We start from the raw sequence: 23,382 nt of genomic DNA on the forward strand, positions 1-23,382 counted from the left end.
ATTTTTTTGTAATATATTCTAAATTAGAACATAGCTTTTATGCTGTATATGTGGTGCTCCTTTATAATTGCGTTCATAATCCATATGGAATTGATATTTTGGGTATCAAGTAAGGGTTAATGGTCTTTGCCCCCTTCCTGACTCTGGACATCAAACTGCTCTCAAAAGTTTATGGAAAAGACTGCTTTATCCTCGTTATTCTGAAATGCCACTTTTCTCTCAATTAAGTGTGAATGTAGTTTATGTCTGTGTGTATGTGTTTATCCTTGCTCCAATACTATACTATTATAGTTGTAATAACCTGTATAAAGTTTTTATACTTTATAATTATACATATAATTATAATATTATAAAATATTATAATCTATGTAAGATTGCATGTTTTCTTATCATTGTTTTCATCTTTCAGAGAATTTCAGCTATTTTTAGTTCTTTGCATTTCCGTATGATATTTTAAATGGCTTGTCAGTTTATACATACACACACAGAAATGTGTATGCATACATCTAAGAAGATATTTGAAATGATTCATAGAGATGCTATTCATAATAGCTCCAAACTGGAAACAAGAGAAATTACCATAAGACAAATTAATTGTGGTATATATTCACACAGTGGAATACTATATAGAAATAAAAATGAATGAACTACACCTATATGACACCACATGAATGAATCTTAAAAACATATTTATTTCCAAAGAAGCCAAACAGAATGTAATACTATATTTATCCATTAACACAGTATTTAAAAGCAGTCAAAATTAAAACTATACTGCTAAGATGTACATCCATTCTTAGATGATAGAAGTATAAAGCACAACAGGCAAGCAATTATCACTAAAAGTATTACATTGATTTCATTCAGGGAGAAGAGGAATTTGGGGGACCACTGGAAAGAAAAGCATGTTCTATTTCTTTGTATGAGCATTGTAATATTTTATATAGTTGCACATTTATATTTTATGCACTTTTCTGTAAGTATATTTCACAGTAAAATAATGTTTTAGAAAATGTGTATAGACTTGCCAATTGGGAAGAAGATCCAAGATACTTTTGAAAAAGCAGGTTGACGAGGGGTGATACAAAGGCATGACAAAGTATCAGTAATTTGGACAATGTGGTGTTTATGCAAGGAAGAAAACACTGACCAACTGAAAAGAATAGGGAGCTCAGAAGCTGACTCACATAATGAGAATTATTATATGAAAGAGATAACATAGCAAATTATTGAGAAAGAAAGGAGTTGTTCGACAAACGCAGATAAGAAATTTATTATGCCTATGTTAAAAATCAGACCTCTAGCTAACATCATGCACAAAACCAAGCTCCAGATGGATTAAGCATTTAAATACCATAAGATGAATTTTGAAACTTCTAAAAATAATAGATGAACACCTTTCTCACCTGAGGATATGGAAGGATTTCTTAAGCAAACACAGAAAGTCCAGAGCATAACTACACAGACTAAAAGCCTTGACTTGAACAAAATTAGATAGTTTGGTTCATCAAAAAACAATAACTTAAAAACTGGGAGAAAATATTTGCTGCACTTTTAATCAACAAAGGATTCCTACCTGTCAGTGAGAAAAGGTCAATGTAAGTAGACCTGAGCATGTAAGCAATAGACATATGAATAACATCAATCTCACTAGTAACCAGAAAAATGCAAATTAAGGACATAAAAGGAAACCATTTTTCAATCATTTGATTAGAAAAAGCTAAAAAGTCTGACAGTCCCCATTGTCAAAGTACCTTTTTGGTGAAAGTGTATGTCAGTTGGGGCACCTGCATGGCTCAGTGGGTTAAAGCCTCTGCCTTGGGTTCAGGTCATGCTCCCAGGGTCTGGGAATCTAGCCCTGCATTGGGTTCTCTGCTCAGTGGGGAACCTGCTTCCCCCCCGCACCTCTGCCTGCCTCTCTGCCTACTTGTGATCTTTGTCAAATAAATAAATCTTAAAAATAATAAATAAAATGTTAAAAGAAAAAAAAAGAAAGTGTATGTCAGCTTCAGAAGTGAGTTGGGGGAAATTGGAAGTGGAAACAAACCATGAGAGACTGTGGAATCTGAGAAATAAACTGAGGGTTTTGGAGGGGAAGGGGTAGGGGTTGGGTGAGCCTGGTGGCGGGTATTATGGAGCGCATGTACTGCATGGAGCACTGGGTGTGGTGCATAAACAATGAATTCTGGAACACTGAAAAGAAATAAAATAAAGTAAAATAGAAAAAAATAAGAAAACAATTTAGAGTTGTCTGGTAAAGCTGAATATCCACATAACCTCACCTCGCCAATCTAGAGAGGTAAGTATGATGTGTGATTTTATGTTTTATTTATGTATTTATGTTTTTTATGTATTTATGTATTTATGTATTTTATGTTTTATTTATGTATTTATGTGTGTGTATATGTGTGCATGTATGTATGTATGCTAAATATATATTTGAGTGTATATATGTTTCTATAAAAACATGGAATATCCTCAAATAAATAGATAGATAGATAGAGATATGGTATCTTTGTGTTTAGGCATATATATGTGATAGACTTATATGTATACATGATATATATGTATATGATAAACACAAAATTCAACAATAGCAAATTCTAGGGAAGATGAGAACATCTGGGCATGATATGGGAGAAGAGCACATTAAGCTATTAAAAATATTCTAGTTATGGGACGAGATGATAGTTCCACAGTAATTTATAATAGCATTGAAAATAAATGAAAGAGTGAATAAATCAATGATGATAAAACCCAGAAATTGCATATTTTATCTTTATGTTAAAATCATTTTTGTCAGGGCTTCCTTCATTAGACAAGGACTGGTCAAACTGTAGATTTCCATCACTAAAGCTCTTACTTAGAGACTATCAATGTGTGCTATTCTACTTTCTTTTCCATTACAAAGCTACATGTAGACCTTTTACTAGCTACGTAAATTGGGGCAGTTATTTAAGACCTAAAAGCTAACATTTCTTCTTCTGTGTAATGGAATAAAATATACCTACCTTGCCAATTTTACAGGGTGGTGGTGGGTTCAAAGAAACAATATAGGAGAAAGCTCCAGGAACACTGAAGTATGCTGTTAACCTATTATTTCTATTAGAACGATGCTCATGAAACATCTTAATGCCGGTATCATCAGAAATTACACTCCAATTTGAATGCAATATATTGGCTACTGATAAATTTAAAGCTGAGTCCATTCACAACAAATACACACTAGTAAGCATCTTCTGGATACAGAAGACCACATGCAGGTTGGGGGTAGGGGAACACCTCAGTAATATGTGAGCAGCTCTGCTCAGTAAAGGTAAGTAGCCAGTTAGGCAGCTGATGCATGCCAGTCCAACTCTACAGTGACTAACCAATAAGTCATCCCCACTACTGCTACTGCTTCCAAAAGTTATTTTCTCCTTAATCTCCCTCTTCACTCTGTAAATCCTGTCTTATCAGCTCTCATCCCAAGAGCTCTCCCTTTCTCATTCAGAGGGCTTGGAGTGGAGCATTTACTATTTCTTTTTGTTTAAACTGACTAAAGTCTTAATTTCAAGGTCGCATTCTCTTTTATGTGTATCCATTACTTTATGTGCAAGATGTTTGCTTGAACATTCAACTCAGATGCAACTTGATAAACTGAGGTTAGATCATTGTGGATTCTTTTCTTTTTCTCTCAATCTCTTTTCCATAATAAGGTTTTACAACCTATTGTGGTTGAAGCAGGCTAAACTTCTGCAGTATGGGGACTGGGACTGGGAGTGTCTCTAGGCAAGATTTCAATAGGAGGCTTTATATTGCTAAGAAAACCCGAGATAATTGCCATGGCATTTCCCTGTTATCTTCCTATTTCGGTATCTGCATCATTTTTCAGAAAAAGAGTCAGTGATTTTCCAAACTGGCAATGGGAATTGGAGCAAACTTATATATATATATATATATATATATATATATATATATATATGACATTAAATGACAGATAGATAGATGATAAGTAGATGAAAAGAGAGAAAAAGAGAGAGAGAGAGAGAAGCATCAATATCATCCTAGGTTTTTTAAATTGTCTGAAAGTTAATTCAGCAAATAATTACATAAATACTCAAATTTTCCTGAGTACCGTCTTCAATTTTTTTCTTAAGTGAGAGCCAACTTATATTCTACTTGGTTTAATATTTTAATCATATTTTAATCTACCAGACTTGAAAACAAAATGGGGAATAATGAAATGATGTAATCAAAAATAACATCTTACCAGAAAAATAAGAATAAACTTCTTTGTAAGAAGATTTTTATGCTCTCTAAGTCATATTCTAAATTGGTTCCAAGAAGAAAGTGATGTTGTCCTCTTATGCAAACACTGCTCCCTTATTTTTTAATGTGCCATTAAATTTGGAGATTTAATTTGTCTGTTGGCATAAAGTTACTGTATGTTAATACCTTTCTGACTAGGCCATTGTGCTTGTCAAAATCAACAATTTATTTGAGTGCAAGGGATCTTTCAAGGATGAATAGTAAGAGGTCTAACTCAGATTTTGGTGAGAACAGGAGCTGAGAATGCTAATACTCATCTAATCCTTGTGTAATCCTCATATAGGCAATTTAATCTTTTTTACATAGTATCCTTAACCCTGAGATTAACTATGAAAAGCATAAGTAAAAGATGATATTGCTTTATAATTAATACTTGGATCTAGGGACTAGTAAAAAGGATTTCTCAGCATCTTCTTTGCTAGCTCATGGTCCTTGGTCTGATATGTGTATCAGCTGGTACCGACTACAACTTTTCAAAGGTTCATAAACTTCAGAAGTGACGGAAACCAAATCCAGCATTGGACAATGAGATGCTCAGTCATTCAATGGTATAATTAGAACTTCATCTCTATTTGGGTATTACCACCTACCTCACCAATCTACAACGAGACTTATAAATACCCACACTATCTTGAGGTCTCCTTCTAGAATCTCCATACTCTTGAGTTTCTCTAGAAAATAATACTTTTGCAAAAGGAAGATGTTGTGGTGCTTCTAAATATCTCAGATTTAAATTTCAGGACTTGAGAAATGCCCTTGGGGATTTCAGGGTCTAAACGCACAATTAAGAACATGGTTATTCATCTTTCCAAAGCCATAGTTGGCTTAGGATGCATGAAGGGCCTCCCCAGCAGTTGGGTAATCTCTTATACCTTTTACAACTTGCTCCCATATCTCCTAAAATACTGCACAATTTTCAGTTAGTGCTTAATAAATGTTGGTTTGAAATGCCAATTGAATATTACCCCCACCTTAAAAGACCACCAGAGACGTGAGTGCATTTAATTGACTTAATGTTCTAAGTAAAAATAACTTTAGAAGTCAGGGACATTATCTGTTGCCTATAGCCCTGGTACAATCTTACACAGGCGTTTTGTACTTAATACACTGTGATTTTGGTTATGAAACTTACTTATAAGCTTGGGAAGTGTTATTGAAATGAAGTTAATATATGTCCTACAATATCTTTTTTTTTTTTTTAAGATTTTATTTATTTATTTGACAGAAAGAGACACAGCAAAAGAGGGAACACAAGCCGGGGGAGTGGGAGAGGGAGAAGCAGGCTTCCCACCCAGCAGAGACCCCCGATGAGGGGTTTGATCTCTGGACCCTAGGATCATGACCTGAACTGAAGGCAGACGCTTAACGACTGAGCCGCTCAGGATCCCAACAATATCTTGCACTAATCATTACATCTAGCTTTCGTATATCAGCCAGAAGAAGTGAGTATTAGAGTCCAAAGGAGAATTTTTTAAAGATAACAGAACAAAAATATTTAAAAGGCGATCATTTAAAGCAGAGCAAAACCATTAGGAGATTTAGAATTGACCAAATAACACTGCTGTCTTTTCTGTGAACAAGTAAGCATTAAGGGAGACACCACCTCATCTAACTCAGGGCCAAACAGCCTGGGGCCATGAGAATAGTCTTCCAGAGGACAGAACCTTGTCCTTTTGTTCTCTGCTTTTCTAAGATAAATAATTGGAGAACCACTCAGAGCCAAGAGGCTTATTCCTCTGCATTCACTATTTCTACTTCAGATGGTTCCATATTTTGTTGCAAATCTATACCAGAGTGAAGTCTTTATCCCTGTCTGGTTCCAAGAGGGGTAGAAAAAGATAGAAGAAGAGCCTATACTATACCTCTTATTTTAACCTCTGCCTCCCTATAAATGAGCTTCTTTTTTTAATAGCTTGCATGCCAGTATGCTTAATTTAATCAGCCTCAATCAAGTTGGGAAGGAAAGCAGGAATCAGAATGCTGAGCAGCAAAAATTCCCCTCCATAATAACAAAGTGGCAAGGAGGCTTTCATTACAGTTTGTGACGCTCTAAGCAGAGTCAGATTCCATTTCTTTACAAATAAGTCTGGCTATGCAGAAAGTTCTAGAAACCTGAGGTCAAACTGAAAGGGAATGGAGGATTTTCTCAATTTCTAGGTATCCAACGTGTTCTTTTGAATCTTCATAGCTTTGGCAGGAGAAAGAACAAATTTTTTTTTTTCATCTTTGATAGGTAAAATCAGCTATTCCTAGAGGCATACATCATGGTTTAGAGCAGGAGAATGGGTTGAAGATAGCATTATGTTACAATGGACCAAATGCTTAAGATCACTGAGCTTCAATTTTTCTAAAATAATAATAATGCTCTCTCAGAGGTTTATAAAGGCTAAATAAGATATTATATACGGTGTACACAAAAACCAGCAGCCTCTATAATGAACATCTGTCTTTGTCTTCCCAGTATGCCTTCCGCACAAGTAGTTATAATAGGGAAAGTTATTTATGGGCCTGTACCTCTCTGGACTCTATATCCTGGTGATATTTATTGGTTTGTAATTTGAGCATGTGATCCAGATAAGTCACTCATACTCCTTACCTGAAACTGATCCACAGTTGCTGGAAAGAAAAATAAGCTTCATTCTGCTACGCTTGTTAGGTTGGGTCTATGGTCCTGAAGCTGTTGGTAGTGATTGTCCCACTAAAGGGATGAGACCTACCCTGGGAGGTCAAACTGAGGACTGGGTCTGTGGCTGGGAAGAAAGTGGAAGATTCTATGATCATTTTAGTTCTTGGTTCCAGTTGTGCCTGAAGCTACATCTGCCCTTGGAATTACCAGTTATATCATCCAATAAATCTGCTCAACATTTTTTATTGCTGAAGCTAATTACATCAGGATTCCGTCACAAATAGTTTGAAGTACCCACGGAACATGTTTGGGTTTCCTTGGAACTGTACTGCAATCTTCAACCACATTTTGGTATAGATAGAAGGATTTTTGAAAAAATCTTCTCTGATTGTCATTTGTCTCTATCACAGTTGAGACTGGTCAGTGAGATGACAAAAAAGAAAGGAAGGGAGAAAGAGAAAGAAGGAAGGAAGGAATGAAAGGAAGACGTTTAGTTTATGAACTGCTTTAAAAATAAAGTTGCGGCTCATGTTGCTTAAGTGTAAGTAAAATTGTTATTTTTAGGTGCACATGACCTAATACATAGGGTATATGGTCCTTATTATTATAAATTACAGTTTTTGGCAGCTAACCAAGGTCTATATGAATACCTCTTTGTCATTAATTTATAATTCTGGTAAAGCTAGTTAACCTCTTGAAATTTCAGTTTCTTCTTCCGTAAAGTGTGGGATTTAATAATATACAATTTCTGAAGTTGTTATACGAAATAATTTGCAAAGATATGTATTAGCTTAGCTAGTCTTTTATGCAGATAGCACCTTCAATAAATGCAAACTGTTTCCACTGTTTCTTCAGAGGCTATGGACTCATTCTGGCTTTATCAACCCTTCCTTTGTTTGTTGTCATTGTTGTTTGTTTTGCTTTGTTTGTTTTAAACAAGGAATTACTTCCCTGCTTTGGGGAGTAGACCCATGTTTATGGATACAAATTGCCAAAAACCACATTCTGACTCTTTCTATTTGGTTTCTTCTTAGCTAGATGCTCCATCTCCTTTTGAGCTTGTCTATTGCTTTTAAGCTAGGTTTACTTGATCAAATGCTTCTAACTTAATGTGGGTTTAAAAATGAAACTCAAGCCAGCTGTACTGATTTGGAGTCTATGAAGCATAATTATTTTTGGGAGACTCTGTAGAGGTTAACATCATTATTTTGATTATGAATCACATACAGAATACTTTATTTTTGCAAAGAGCTTTGGCATCATTTCATAATTTAAAGTCAAAAGCGACTCAGTGGGGGATGTGTCACCCATTACAGATGGGAAAGAAAAGCCAAAGGGAGCTAAACAATTGCAGAGCGAGTTCATCATTAACCAAAGTATTTGGGCATGGATTTCCTAAAGACTGTGTTCATGCAAGACTGATTCAACCAAGGAAGTGAAAATTCATGCAACTGTACATCATTAGTTTGGCTGTCTCTCTTTTTTACCCCTACATAAACATTTTAGGAAGGGATTTAATTATCAGAAACAATCCGTTTTCCCTGATGGTACAATAGTAACTTCCTTGACCACAGTCCATAAATATAAGAAATTAAAGAAACTGAGCCTCACTGATTTAAATAATAACATTTCAAATTATTTAAATTTTCTTCATTTTGATGTAATGCTCTTCAACCATTAGTCAACCATCGCTACCCTGAATTCACTTTGGAACTGTAGCTTTCTCTATTCCTTCCTTATCTGTCCATTACTACCATCAATTGACCATAGTAAGATCAATCCTATATAATAAATTGTGAAATCTCGGATTATTATCTTGTTTTATGATGCCCTATTGGCTTAAGTCATACTTTCAAAAGAGAGGGCCTCATAAAATTTAAAGGCTAAATTTTTTTAAAGGCTTATTCAGCGGTTGCCTATATGCAAATTTGAGGTGAATAAGAAAAATCGTCAAATAGATCAAGTATCTTTATAGAAGATACACACACACACACATACATATGTATAATTATATAGATCAAATATCTTTATGTAATATATACATACATTGTATATATAAATATATATACACAACATATATATATATATATAATATTTCATACAAAGAAAGCTTTCTCAGAGAATGAGAATTAGTTACTTCTGACTTATGTTGCCTCAGCAACATAAAACATTTTATTCATGAAATGGTATCACCTGATTCAAAGTCAGGTGAGAGATAATGAATTTCCTCAGACATATTTACTTCACTATTGGCAGACAAGAGAAAATTAATTCTAAAATATATTATGCAAACTTGGTTCAAGTCCATGAAAAGAGAGAGAGACAGATTCTAATACTTCAATCATTTAAACATAAAGCCTTAGTTCTCATTTTTGTTTTCTTTGTTAATTTTTGGATTGAATTGAATCACATGACCATCTCTGACTTCAGCAAATGGAATGATAAATTTTCTTTGACTTGAATCATATGTATCCAGTGGAGCTGGGGATGAGTGAACACCACAAAACCAAAAACCGTGTAGAAAAAAAGAGGGTAAGAAGTGTTTTCCAAAGGAAATTCAACTAATACCGAGCCATAGAAACAACAAATACCTATTCAAATGAATAACAAGACAACTATTTCCATTAACATTCATGATTTTGCCCACTTTATGTAACAGTTTATGAAGAAATTATGCAATCATGATACTGTTTTATTGACTTTTTTATGTCATTAAACGAAATTCCAGAAAAAAAAATCTGAGACTGAAACATAGATCCTTCCTTGAATAAAATTTCTATTTAAACCTCCATTTACTTCTCAGATAAAATGGCTCCAACTAATTTTCCTGGAACACACAGGCCATAAAATATTTCAGCTGAAAGAATCTATTCCAGAAGACAGCAGATTCCACCATCTAATTGACTCCTGAAATGTTTTATTTGTTCTTTGGATTTTTACTGTCCCTATAATGCTTCTCAGGATTATACATTACACTATATTTGAGAGACCATTTCTAACCCATCAAAACTTAATTCGAGGCAGCTAAATTAAATCATCCCCGTGATTCAGTAATTTCCCAGGAAGACCTTCGGACCCCATATTAAAAGGAGTCAACTTCAGTGCTTAATTGTTTTTACAGATTTTTTTTCTTCATTGATTTTAATTAAGGTTTCTCTTGTCTTGTGAGCTTAGAAGACTTTCATTATCTATTGAAATAACTTTATTTGAAGCCTGGTGAACCAACAAGTCATACAGACCTAATAGTTTTGCAGGAGCAAGTTACTCTGAAATATTAGGAAATAAGACTTTGCCTTCCCCTGTCAGTGACAGTTGAAAGTGCGTATTGATTGCTATTAAATGGGTGTTGAGTACCGAGGAGAAAGTGGCATTTCTAGGGAATATGGAATATAAGAAGAGCCCAAAACTGTGGGCTTGGTCGTGGGAAGAAAATTAGCTGCAGGCAGCTGACCTTAAGTCTCTCTGTAAGAAGTCTTAATTCTTCAAATGAGATAATTCATTTTCCATTGGCTGACAGAGGACCTATAACCTTTATAATTATCCTTCTCTTCTGCAATAGAACCAGTCAGTCTAGATCATCTTCTTCCTTCAGGGGCTGATACAAGCTAAGGATGCAGGCAAGTTAGACTAGACTTCACATCCCTGGTCTGCCACTCACTAGCATGTAGTTTTGGATAATTTTGTGTCATCTCCAAATATCAGGGTTATATCTGTGGAGTGGGAAAACAATATTACCTACTTTAAAATTTTTGAGTATTAACTGTGCAGAGGCAGTGCTTAAAGATGTATAAACATTATTGTATGACATGTGTAATAATGTAATTTTGTACAAAATAAAAGAGAGAGGGTGACTTCTATTTGCATAATGAGTAATCAGAAAAGCAGGGCCAAGACTAGGGTGAGGGAAATAGGCTTTTCTCTAGAACACACAATTTAAAAGGGGATCAAAAAACTCAATAACTGAGATAAATAGTATTTTAGTGTAAATTTAAAAAAAACACAAAACTAATACAAAACCCCATGATGAATAAAATATTAAGAAGTGTTTAAGAAAGACATTGTCTTTGAGTGATTGAGTGATATCCAGATAAGACGTACCTTATTTTGTCCTCTCTTTAACATTAAAATTCAGCATCTGTCCACAAGTACAGGTACTACCTGAAGGTAAATAGTAAAGGTTGGGGGAGATGACCACTACTTCAAATGCAAACACAGCAGTGTGAAACTCTAAGGAACATGAAAAATCAAGGAAACATGACATCACCAGAAGAACATAATAATCCTCCAATCACCAGACCCAAAGACATGGGTATCTATGATTACCTGATGAAGAATTCAATATAGCTATTTTAAGGAAAGTCAAGGAGCTACAAAATAACACAGAAAGACAATGCAACATAATCAGGAAAACAACCCGTGAACAAAATGAGAGGTATCACAAAGAGATAGAAATCATAGCAAAGAACCAAATGTAAATGCTGGAACTGAAGATTTCACTGAATGAAATAAAAAAATGCAGTAGTAATTATCAATGGCAGAATAACCAGATTGAAGTCGAATTCAGTGAATTAGACAACAGGAACTTGGAAACAATCCAGTCAGAGGACAATAAAGACACAAAGAAGGAAAAAGAGAGAGCAGCAACAAAGCTTATGGGATGTACCCGTATTAGAATCCTCAGGTTTCTGGAAGGAGAAGAGAGAGGCAGAAAGTCCAATTAAAAGACTTATGAGGAGAACTTCCCCAACCTCGGGATAGTTGGGCTTCTAAATTCGTGAAGCCAATAGATCATCCCGTTATTTTAATCCAAAACAATCTTCTCCAAGATATGGTAAAATGTCAACAATTTCTGTCAGTCACATCACATACATCCAAAAGCCACACTAAAATACTAATTTCCAGAATGCCTGCTTTTTACGTCACTTATATCCTGCCAGCTATACTGGGCAGACCACTGAACCTTCACTCGCATCAACTATTGTATCTCTAAGAATATTGACTGTTCAATCCTGAGAGGTTTGCTCCATGTCTGGAAAAAATGGTTTAATATTTTAAACAAAAAATGCGTGCACAATGGAAATTTCAAGACTGTGGTAAATGCGGAAATATCCTTTTAAAGGGTAACCTAGGTGGTTCAGTGGGTTAAGCGTCTGCCTTCAGCTCAGGCCATGATTCCAGCCAGGGTCCTGGGATCAAGTCCCATGACCTTGGCCTCCTTTCTCAGCAGAGAGCCTGCTTCTCCCTCTGCCTGCCTTTCTCCCTGCTTGTGTTCTCTTTCTCTCTCTGACAAACAAATAAATAAAATCTTTAAAAGAATTATCTGTTTAAATTAGTGCTGAGGTTAAATAGGAAAAAGACGCCTTGTGCCACTGTGTGAGGAAGGAAATTTGTAGGATACCCCATTTATGAAAATGTAAGACTCTCTTCAGTTGTCTGGCCAGATCAACAGCTTCAGCCCCTGGAGGAATTGAGATACAGAGACATATCATATAATGTGAGTTTAAGCGGTACTTGAGTTTTATTCCTTTGTTCTGGAAGGTGTTATAAATTAAACCCTTAACTGCAGGGACGTGTCAGGTGACTTAGCTGAGCTGTACTTACCACTTCACATGGAATATTGACCAAATCCAATAACATTTAACAGCTCATACTGAGATCATTTTCAAAGGCATAAATACGCACAGAAGAACCTCCGCCCCCGCCCCCCTGCCTTGAGCATGTTGCAGCAGAGAAGAAATACACAGAGACCAGGGATGGTCTGAGATATGCAGGATTCACCACCTCTCACAGTTAAGAGATCAATGTATTCAATCAACTACAATGAACAAGTCCAAGATGAAAACTAGCCAAATGGTAAAGGCAAGAGTTTGGGTCATTACACACATATTTAATCGTTTTTTTTTTTTTTTTCCTTGAAGGTTTGGCTTTTCATCAGTTTATCTCCGAGTACCATCTCCTTCACTATTTGTAATTACTGAATTCCACACAGATATTTTTCTGTCAGAATGCTGAAGTTTGGGACAGATTTTTTTTTTCCTGCTTTGAAGATGGAATAAGAAGGAGGGAGATCAAACTTTCCCATGATCCCAAAGAGAGTTACTGGGGTTGTAATCAAAACTTCCCTAGGCTTCTTCTGGCAATCCCATGTCTATGAATTTCACATGCAAGAGATCCTCTGCGATGAACTTGGGAAAGAAGTAGAAGCAAAAAAGGGACACGTGAGGGAATCATGCTCAAGGGTTTAGTTCACTGGAAGACTAATAGTCCAAGTACTAAGTGCATCTGCTTGTGGTGAATTTCATCTCGGACTTTACAGCACTGGAGATGATGTGACCACGAGTCCTAGGAATGAACAAAACTACGAAAACCAGCTTGAATTCTCCAGCTGTTTCAGGGTATCTGTTGTAGACACATCTCATCATATTGTGGTTCACTTTACTACGCTTTGCAGATATTCCATTATTTTACACATGGAGGGTTTGTGGCAACCTTCAATTGAGCTAGTCTGCAGGCACCATGTTTCCAACACCATTTGCTGACTTCATGTCTCTGTCACCGTTCAGTAAATCTTGCCATATTTCAAACCCTTTTTTCATTATCATGATTATATCTGTATGATTATCTGCCATCAGTGATGATGACTTGCTAAAAGCTCAGATGATGGTTAGCATTTTTTAGCAATAAACTATTTGACATTAAGGTATGTATACTTTTCAAATGTAATGCTATTGCACACTTCATAGACTATAGTATAGTGTAAGCATAACTATAAATGCACTGGGAAACCAAACACTCATTGACCGGCTTTATTACAATTTCACTTTATTGTTGTAGTCTGGAACCAACTCACAATATCTCTGAGGTATGCCTGTATTAAATCTGCAGTAGGATGATAATGATATAGTAAAAATAGTGTTAACTACAGGTGTTAGTACTTATTTTCTGAACACTGTGCTAAGAACATTACATGGATTAGGCCATGTGCTCCTCATGAAAGCTGTAGGATGTGAACAGCCTAATTATCACCATTTGACAGATGAAGAAACTGAGTCTCCGAGAGATGAAACAGCATCAACATAATTGCAAACAAATGGAACATGTGCTTTGAACTTCAATGGTTTGATGTGAAAATCCGCATGCTTAGCCACAGCCCTCCAAAGATTTCCAACGCTATAAAATATGGCTTGAATTATGGTTTTGTACTCAATTTATCTTTGTTAAAAAGTGTGCCTTAATGATTTGATGGCTTCTTCTCAAATTCTAACCTTAACTTTTAATTCAGTTCACCTTAAATTCACCTTAGTAATGCCAGGACGACATTGTAAGTCTTAGAAGTAATGGAAAACCTGGGATGGTATTGGGGAATTGAGATTATGCCAGGATGTCCTGAATTCTAACACAGTATCCAGGATCCTGCTTGCAAAAATGTATTCCACTTCAAATGGACTTGGAGGCAGAAACATACAAAACAAGGCAAAGGAAGGGGAACAAAACATTAAATTGGGCTTGAATCCTAAACCATTATAAGGAATTCTAGTTGGCTAGGTTAGAAGGTAGAAGGCATAAATATCACAAAATAATTTAAATTCAGATCTGAAGATATAGCTAATTTCATGTATTTCTGGATTAGCCAGTGGTTTCAGATAAGAATTGTAGAATGTTTGCATAAGAATCACTGAAGGGTTTTTAAAACACAACTTTTAGGACTCGATTCTGGGGAGAGTATAATTCAGAATTTTTCTTTTAAGATTTTATTTTATTTTATTTTTTGACAGAGAGAGATACAGCGAGAGAAGGAACAGAAGCAGGGGGAGTGGGAGAGGGAGCAGCAGGCTTCTCACTGAGCAGGAAGCCTGATGCAGGGCTCAATGCCAGGACCCCAGGATCATGACCTGAGTGGAAGGCAGATGCTTAGCCCTCTGAGTCATGCAGGCACCCCCATGCTAGAATCTACTAAGGACAACACTAATTAAAATGCAAGGGAGATATGAATATCATAAGGAGGAATCCAGTAAAACCTTTGGGGCTTCATAGGGAAGGAGATGGGATTTTCATTTGGGAGACGAAATAAATGTTCAAGTGCAAAAAAGATGTTTTGCAGTGCAATTAAGAAAGGGATGGAAACAAACTAAGAGACACATACTCATAAGCTTTATTTAGTTCATTATAGGTGGAGATGCTCCTTTAAGCAGACTGTGCTTTAAGAGCTTGTGAGTTTCACCTTCAGACTTTTCCAGTGCCAGGTATTACCTTGCTTCAGGAAGGAGATAACCTGTAAATCAGACTTTTAAATATGGTATGTGTGAGAAAAAATGGAGTCTATGTTTGAATTCCATATTACAAATATAGACTGTGGATGGTTAAATATTTTATCCAGAAAATAAGATGTTAATATTTAAGCATCCTAAGCATTTCCTATTAATTCTGTTAAGGTTAATGATTTTTTTTTTCATAAAAAAAAAGTACTGGAGGGGCAAATCTGCTCTTTAATTGGTACTAAATATATGGAAAGCTTTGGAAAATACACAAGGTGGCCCAGTATTAATTTACCTTCCTTGCCTAAAAACTAACAATAGCTGTATTTCTCACTGTCATTATGCAAACTGACAAGGAAAATGATGGTTTCAGGCTTTTTTATTATTACATTCTAAAGAAACACGATTTTTTTTTTTAATGAGGTCATGTAAAGAGGAAACATTCATACCTGCACTTAAGAGTTGAAGCAAAGTGCACTTTAGAATTCCTTTGCAAAGACTCTTCCCAGGAATCTCAGACCTTTTGCCTAGGTGGGTTCCAAATTCCTGATCTTCAGTGGGCTTGGAATGAAAGTAACAGTGTTCTTCTAGGGGTCCCTACATTCCACTGCCATGCGTCTTCCAGTACCCCCCCCCCACAGTCCTAATGCTGACACCAACCTCTAGATATCCCAGAGATTTTAATCATTAACATGATTATTTTTACTTCCTGCTTCCCAAGCTAATTTGATTCATTCAAAGTTTTCACTTCTATTTTACAAGGTCTCCCTTTTCAGCTTAATGCTCTTGGAAACTTTATCATCTTCTGTTCATTTGATTCCATACTTCATTTTCTACTCTCTCCCTCGCTGATTTTTTAAAACCTATGTTCAGCTAGCTAGAGATTACATTTCAACATAGTCCATCCTCACTTCCATCCTTCAAACACTTCACTATAAATTAAACTGCTACCAGTCATGGGGAAATCATGTATCTTAATATTTTTCCCCCCTCAGATTGGTGTGTTCTATGTTTAGATTACTTAAATACTTTATAAAATGCCCACCCAAATCCCTTTCACCTATGGACGCATTATCCAGGCCCTCTTTCCAACACTACCCATAAGTACTCTGATCTTTACTACTCTCTTTGAAGTGTTGAGATCTCAGGATTTCATGCATTTTAGACTTTATGATTCCAGCATTTATACCATGCAGGTATGTCACTTTTTCTTTTTCATTTGAGCATATTATTATAATAAATTATGAAGCATATATTACCTTCCTCAATTTTCAGACAGAACATCTAAGGCTGAACAAGCTGCCCCAAGTTATTCAGGTTTCCAAGTGGGATAGGCAACATTCAGACTCAGGTGTTCTTTTCTTTTCTTTTTTTAGATTTTATTTATTTGAGAGACAGAGAGAGAGAGAGAGAGCATGAGCAGGGGGAGGGGCAGAGGGAAAAGGAGAAGCAGACTCCCTGCAGGGAGCCTGACATGGGACAGGATCCCAGGACCCCAAGATCATGACCTGAGCCAAAGGCAGACACTTAACCGGCTGAGCCACCCAGGTGCCCTAGACTCAGGTGTTGTACCTGTAAGTCCTGTATATTTGCTTTGATGCCAGAATGCTGTATCGTGCATTCGGTGTCCTATTTTTGTTTTCTTTTATTTCAAATTAGCATATAAATTATCCGACAAGAATTAGCATATGTTGTAATCATCCATAAAAGAAACTTTAAACATATAGCACATTTTTCATAACTCCTTGGTGACTAACTAACTGGTTAATTAATATTCATTATCATTTTATTTTTCTTACATAATACAGTCTCCATTTTATCCAATCTTTCCCATAGAAATTATACATCTATTTTCTTCTTTATTCTCAGAAGGAGAAAACATTTACTTCTTTTCCCCAAATATAATGGGAAAGGTATACACTTTTTGTGTGGCTTAAAGTTTTGGTCTATGATTCACTTCTTCATGACAGTCCCTAGCTGTTTAGAAAACCACTTAGGAAGATTAGGCCAGTAGATGGCTCTCTAATTCTTGAATTATAAAAAAAAAGAGTGGAGCTAATACGTTTGACTTCTGGTGAACAGATTTGATTTGATTGCACCAATGACAGGAATAAACTTCATGCAGTCTTGCTGAAATGGGACACTTTCTGCTGTTTTGTCATGTAGCTTAAAATGGGAGAGCTATTCTTGACCCTCCTCGTCCTTGATAAGTTCCAGAGAGTGTTGAAGGAATCAGCACCGGCGAGAAAGACAATTTGTTCCACTCTGGAAAGAACACTGGCTTCATCAGTGCAGAACGACTTCTTCCTTAGGATTTCAGTGACCGAGAGGACTGGAACTAATAAAAAATGGATACAGTTCCCTGTCAGGTGTAGCAAGTTGCTTGTCACAGTGTGACATCTGATGAAAATGCAAAAATATGGGACTTATTTATTTTAGCTAAGAGGGAGATAGAATATGGGGAAATTTAGTAACATAGGAGATGGAGAAAAAAAATAGTATTCCAATTTATTCTTACCAGACAGCATTATGCTGTCCATGTTTTGAAATAAAAAAAAAAAAAAAAACAACTTTGGAAGCAAAGAAAATGTTTTTTTTTTGTTTTTTTTTGTTTTTTTAAAGTATTGGCCAAATTCTACTCCTGCCCTATAAAGAAAGGAAGAAAAATCGCCATTTACCAGCACGTGCGCAAATGTGCCTGAATAAACAGGTTCGCGTATGTGAACATAGTTCCATGCCTTTAAAGGCATTTTTTCCCCTCATTCAGAAATCATTACAGCTCTATTACATGTTGTAATTCAGCTGCTCTTTTCAGAAGCCAAGTTTTAAAAATCCTTTAAATAATCCTGGCAAAAGATAAATATGTGTCCTGTCAGAACTTACTTCTGTGTTTTGAGACATGGTTCATCTCAGTATTGCTTCTTACAAACAAGACAGGGAAAGCCCAAGATGATATCTTCAGAGGAATCTGCATCTACAGGTAAAGAATACTGAGTGTGGCCTTGGAGGGAGTGTGGAATTTATGCATAGCTGTTGCTTTCACAGTAACTTTATGCTGTGTTGAAGAACTCCAAGCACATATGACTTGAATGAAAGTAGCATTATACATATTTGAGGTTTGGAGTGACACAGTCAACTAACCATTCATACAGATAATTTCCGTGGCTAGGACATAGTGGTGTTATCCCACATAGTTCACCAACCTCATAAGGTTTGCATATGATACAAACGATCACAATAAGCCATCCTCAATTATTTCCTGCAATTTGAGGTTCTCAAATGTGCCAGATCTCTTTAGGATAAAGGAATTTGATCTTAGGCAGGAAGGCACACAGAAGGTTAGCAAGATACCCCCTTTAAGCACAGCTCATACAGCCTGGGCTTTCTAGGCTGGAAATCCAAAAGCCCATGTTTTGGATTTGGCTCCCTCTACCATTCAGATTATGGGCACTGGAATAAACCACTGTGTGCATCGATTTGTCAAATTTCAAATCCGTGAAATCTGAAGATGAATAGTACTTATCTCAAATAAAATATTCCATAATAAACACAATATCTTTTACAAAGACTAACTTTTTGGAGGAAAAGATATCTCTATTTTCATTCATTTCTATTACTTTTTACTCTTGTCAGCTCAATCACATCAAGAAGTGATCAAGAACTGACATGCCTGAGTTCTTCAGTGTTCTGATTATTTCTATGGCAGGGTATTTGATAAACACCCACTGAGTTCCGTATCCTGGCTGCCAAATGGGTAAAGTGGGATTTCTTTAGGTTTGAACTGTCCTGGGTTCTCAAGGGGGAAGTGGAAACTATTCAAACAGATAACAATAAAATGAATTATTCTTCTCTTTATCTTGGAGTGTATCTAGGTCAGGAAGGAACTCAAGAAGGGTGGTAGGAATAATAGGGAAGAAGAATCCAGCATTTGGTTACAACTCAAAATGCAAAATTTACTAGTATTTTTAGTTGTTCCATTATTGAAAATTATTCAATAATGGAAAGTAAAGTAACCATTGCACATGGTGCTAAGATAACATCACATAATTTTTAAAAATCCCTTTTAAGGACTAAAGCCCAAGAGAAGTGGACACAAATTAGCCCATATTCTGAAGAGGAACACATTCAAAGTAAAGGCCAGACACCTTCCTCAGGGCTGGATAAGAATAATGTCTGTGCCTTAACCCCCACTCCAGCTCTGACCACCCCCCCCAACTTTATACCCATCTAGGCCAGACAGATTGGTATTATGCAAGAACAGGCAGGCTGGAGATGTGAGTATGGAATTCAACTAGATTAGACTTTCAGTGGCTCAACAAGATGTGAAAACCCTTAAAACTGGCCCAAGAAATAGATTATATACAGAGGAAGAAGAGAGGATATATTCTTTGCAATTCATTAGGGATACTGGTAAAGAAAAATAATATACCCCACTCCCTTCTCCAAACTCATTTTCAAGGCACATAGTAAACTGCTATCATGCTGTAGGGGGGACTAGTTATCACCATGACCCTTCAAAACCTGTGAGTAACGGGGACACTAACTCTTCTCTATTTATTTTGATGTCCCCAATGTCCTTTTCCCTGTTCTAAATCCCAATGTCTCATTAATGTACATGGCTGTTTTTAGATATTTTAAAGTGATAAAATGACTGACTTGCATGATACCAACTAACATTGATTTTATAACCCATTTTGCTTAAATATTATGTTTGCTTCTAGGCAACTGAAAAATTGAGACCAGGTTTTTGCCAAAGCAGTGACTGAACCATAGTGATGTCACTCGCTCATCTGATTCCTATTACAATATTCAGAGATTTCACAGCTGAGCACTTTTCCACCATCTTCCTCGGTTGTTATTTGAGCCCCCAATTTTCGTATCTCACTCTGTGGCAAGCCAGTTTGAAAAGAACCAGGACGCTGTGGAGGGGCGAGGTGGAGGGATAGAAGGAAAGAGAAAGTGGGCATGCCAATTGCTATTAAATTAGAAACTGTGGAGAAAGGGAATTTTTACCGCAGTGTGATTATGCTTACCACTGGAAGGTCTTTAAAGGGTATATTTAAGAACAGATTTTTGCTTCACGTTCATATAAGAAATCTGGCCTGACCTCTATCACTGTCAAGTGAGGAGAGGAAAGCATTAGAGAAGAACAAGAGGAGGTATGAAATTAGTAGGTGACCAATACTTGAAAATGTCTGACTGCCTTCCCCAGTTAGCAAATAGGAGACAATACAATGACCACACGGAGTATGTTCACACACAAAGGCTTTATGATGACAGCACATTCCCACTCAGCTCGTCGCTCCCACAAAGAAACTATGCCAGCCCTCACACATGAATAATTTGATTAAACATGATCAGCTAAATTGTTTGTTTTCTGCAACTAAGAGACATTTAATTCTCTCAGATTGAAACATGGCTTATTTTCCTTGTTCCTACTTCAAAAAGAAAGAATACAATTAAAAAAAAAAAAGTCTAACATACGATTCATGTACTTCAAATATATTTTTGTTTATGGTAGGCACATGTGCTATATATTGTTTAAAACCCTCATCCTAGAAACCCAACCCTCTGAAGATAATCTTTGACAGTAATATTGGGTGAGAAAGTAGTCATTTCCCCTTTCAAATGTTATGGAAATTCTTGTAAGGAACATGCCTATTTGTGTAAATAAAACAAGATGACATTCTCAGACACCGATTCCTCTTAATGGTTGAGGAAATTAACCGCAGAGTTGGGAGTCTCAAAGAGAGAAGTGGGCTCATGGTAACTGATCTGACTTGTGTGCCGATTACGTGATCTGTGTAGACAGATTCAACTGGAAAGCTGTGGAAATCATGAATTTTGGCTAATTTGATAACACAAATAAATATGGATTTTTCATATTCAAGAGTCTCAAAATAAACATAGGGTTTTAGTCAAGCATGACCAAACTCTTCACAGGGCACATCTGACTGTGAACATTTCTGTCATGGCCTTCTAGTGTAATATGGAAACGAGGATCCTTTTCCTGTGCCATGCATTTCTCCCCTGATTTGCAAAGCAATTTCCAAGAACTCCACTCCTACATTCAGAATGAGGGCGGGCAGGAAGTGGCATACCATGTCAGCATGTCTTCTGCAAGTGTTTATTACAGCCTGTGTTGCTACTGGAAGAACAGAGAACAGAGACAGTTCTACAGATAGCTCACCAACCAAGGTTTTCCTTTGCTGAAACTGGCAGCGATAAATACCATACAGAAGTGGGTGGCACCTAGATAATGAGCTTTGCAAATGCACACATATACTTTCAAAATAAAAAATAAAATTCAATATCCTCTTCAAGTGAATTTTTTCCCCAAACATGCCTGGATATGAACTTTTGTGTGGCTAAGAGGGAGGGCACATTTTTTCCTTTCATTTATCTGACCAACTGGGTCTGACCCTTAGGTCATTACATTTTTAAAAACATCTATATTTCACATCTGATCCAACAAATTATTTTTCTTGTGAATGTTCTTCAATGTTGCTAGGAAATATTTTCTTTTTCTTTTAAAGTGGGAGGCATATAATATCACAGTTAATAACACGACTCCTAGAGCCAAGTATCTGCTGTTTGCTAATTGATAATGGCTAAGTTTTTTAGCTTTGTTCTGCCTCAGTTTCCTTAATCGTAAAGTGGGATACTAGTGTACCAACTGTTAAGAAGGTTAAGGAAGTGGGGGAACCTGGGTGGTTCAGTCAGTTAAGCATCAGCCTTCAGATCAGATCATGATCCTGGGGGCCTGGGATCCAGCCCCATGTCAAGCTCTCTGCTCAGCATGGAGTCTACTTCTCCCTCTCTCTCTACTCCTCCCTGCCCCCCGCCACTTGTTCTCTCTCTCTTCTCTCTCTCAAATAAATAAATAAAATCTTAAAAAAAGAAGAAGAAGAAGAGAAGGAGAAGGAGATGATGGCTAAGGGACACCTGGGTAGCTCAGTCCATGGAGCTTTAGTCTTTAGCTCAGGGCATGATCCTTAGCTCAAGTCCTATATTGGGATCCCTGTTTGGCAGGGAGCCTGCTTCTCCCTCTGTCTGCTGCTCCCCCTGATTGTGCTCATTCTCTGTTTCTGATAAATAAATAAGTAAAATCTTATTTAAAAAAAAAAAGAGAGAGAGAGAAGAAGAAGATGGCAACTAAGGAAGTTAAGAGGAATAAATAATTCCTGTCTATGAAGAACTTGGACCAATCCTTGGTGCATAGTAAGTGCTATGAAAGTATGTGTCAAATAATTAAATAATGTTCAGTCAATGTTCATTGACTAGCTAGGTTACTTACTTTTTCAATAAGTACTATTTAAAAATGAAAGAAAAAGAAGTTGTGGAATATTAATAATCATCAAAATAATAAATTAAGTGAATAAGCAAATGAGTAAAATAAATAATAATAAAATGTCAATACAGTTATCTGTCCTTTCTTTAATAAAGCATAACTGATTGATTGAGCCACACCTGTAGGCACAGTTCCCTCCAGTCATTGGGCTGGCAGGGCTACTACCCAAGAACCCACAATGATCACTACCACATAGGATGCTTACTTAGCATCTTTATTTATATAGCACATTTCTAATCAGCTTATTGTCCGTCATATAGTCAGTGATTTGATTAAACCTAATCTGTCAAAATGTAATACTGCTATTTCCATAAATGCTTTATTTTTAATTCTGTGAGACCAAAACATCATTTTACTATAACCCTTCATTGGGAACGCTATAAGTAGGGTAAAGAGACTGTAAATGAATTCTGTTACTGCTGTTGCTGATGTTAAGGGCACTTATTCACCCCAGAGTGAATTTTTCATTATAAAAAATTAAGGTTCTAAGCATATGGACCAAGTAGAAATTTATCTTATCTACATATTGAGCATTTTTAAATATTTGATAATTTTCCTCATTTTTTTTTCTGGTTTCCTCTGAAGTCACTATGACCTAAAAATATACTAAGATGACTGTCACCAGCGTAAAGGATGTCAAATGCAAATTAAGTTATTTTAGGTCATATAAAGAGCAAAGGTGAGGAGAAAGCCTCTCTCAGAAATTTAAGGGAAGCCAACATAGGAAAATATGTAAAATTAATCACACTGGCTTTTTGGAGCATGGCATTTTGGGCTTACATTCCAACATTACAAAATGAGAGCATGGGTTCTGAGTTTTTATTTCCCCATCTGTAAAA

Source organism: Mustela lutreola, chromosome 7 (assembly GCF_030435805.1).
Source record: "Mustela lutreola isolate mMusLut2 chromosome 7, mMusLut2.pri, whole genome shotgun sequence".
Classification (NCBI taxonomy): domain Eukaryota; kingdom Metazoa; phylum Chordata; class Mammalia; order Carnivora; family Mustelidae; genus Mustela; species Mustela lutreola.